Source organism: Meleagris gallopavo, unplaced genomic scaffold (genome assembly GCF_000146605.3).
Source record: "Meleagris gallopavo isolate NT-WF06-2002-E0010 breed Aviagen turkey brand Nicholas breeding stock unplaced genomic scaffold, Turkey_5.1 ChrUn_random_7180001904628, whole genome shotgun sequence".
Classification (NCBI taxonomy): domain Eukaryota; kingdom Metazoa; phylum Chordata; class Aves; order Galliformes; family Phasianidae; genus Meleagris; species Meleagris gallopavo.
In genome coordinates, this window is record NW_011167629.1 from 15,104 (window position 1) to 16,319 (window position 1,216).

General features: G+C 50.9%; 1 long non-coding RNA gene across 1 annotated transcript; it reads right to left on the reverse strand.

Moving 5' to 3' along the window:
* LOC116217718 lies at positions 1-850 on the reverse strand. Its single transcript, XR_004162398.1, has 3 exons — positions 813-850; positions 183-251; positions 1-14 (listed from the first exon to the last, which is right to left on the reverse strand). It is a non-coding gene; the product is annotated as an uncharacterized LOC116217718 (long non-coding RNA).
* Between the last annotated feature and the right edge of the window lie 366 nt (positions 851-1,216).

The following is a 1,216-nucleotide window of genomic DNA, read 5'->3' on the forward strand; positions in this document are numbered from 1 at the left end:
TACAGGTTTTGTCCCTACAACGACAGATCATGTGTTGATTTCACAGACACCAGCAGGCAGCAGAAGTATTGTCCAGTAAGCCCATGTCCCCCAGAAAACAGAAAGATGCTACTTGGACAGCCCAAACACAAACGCACAGTTCACTTCTCACTGCCCTTGCTGCACTCCAAATGGATGCTTACTTGACATCCCTTACAGCACCGCAATCTTCAGCTGCCTTGATTCCTGAGTCCTCCTTTTGGACAGGAACCCTACAGAAAGTGTCAACAAGTGAAAAATCATGAGGAAGAAGCATTTTCCCAGCTTTCTACTGCCACGCAAGTAGTCTCTTGAGGAAGGCAATGCTTGGAAGTCAGCTGGCTGCAAGAACTGCCTGCTCATCACTAGCTGCAGCTTGTGTCTGACTGCCATGGCTTCCGTCAGCAAGTGCCCCCAGGTCCCCTTTTCCCACACAAGTGTGCTGACCGTCCATGTCCCCAGCTGAGCTCTCTGCCGTGACTTCAGCGTGGCTTGCTGAAACACCTGCTGGGTTTGGCACACCAAGCAATGCACGGAGCAGTGAGGCACAAGTTGCACTCTATGAAGTCTGCGCTCTGCTCCTTTTTTAGGTCTGACATGAAGGTGGGAGCTCGGCAGCAATTTTCCAGGGTAAGAATGACATTTCATCATCCTCACTGAATTGTGGGATGGAATTTCAACAAGAACATGTTTTCTCTGGTTACAGCCATTCAGAAGGGCTGGAAAATCCTCCCCAGCCCAGCTTTTCTGCTGAGATACCTCCCAGCGACCACCCAGCACCAAACCCAACTCACCTGGTCAGCCTGCTCAGCCTGAGCTGTGCCCAGCTCACACACACGCCGCAGCGGTGCTTCCAATGGGTTCTCACAGGATGATCTCTCAAGAAAAGCGCAGAGCTCAGTCTCCGTGTGCAGCACGCTCACCAGAGCACCAGCTCTGCTCACCAGCTGTGGCACAAACGCTCCCAGCCCAGCAACGACTGTGACCTCAGCGTGTGCCCGCATCACTTCTGTGCTTTCATCATAGGCAAAGTGAGTGGTCACCTCCTACATCCAAATTTTAGGAAACCAACACCAGGGTCACCAATGGGATAAATGGGGTTAATTGAATGGGGTTAATTGAACTAAAGTAACAGAAGTGAAGATGACTCTTGTGCAGCCCAATTAAACGCAATATGGCTCATAGTGATCAGTGGAGT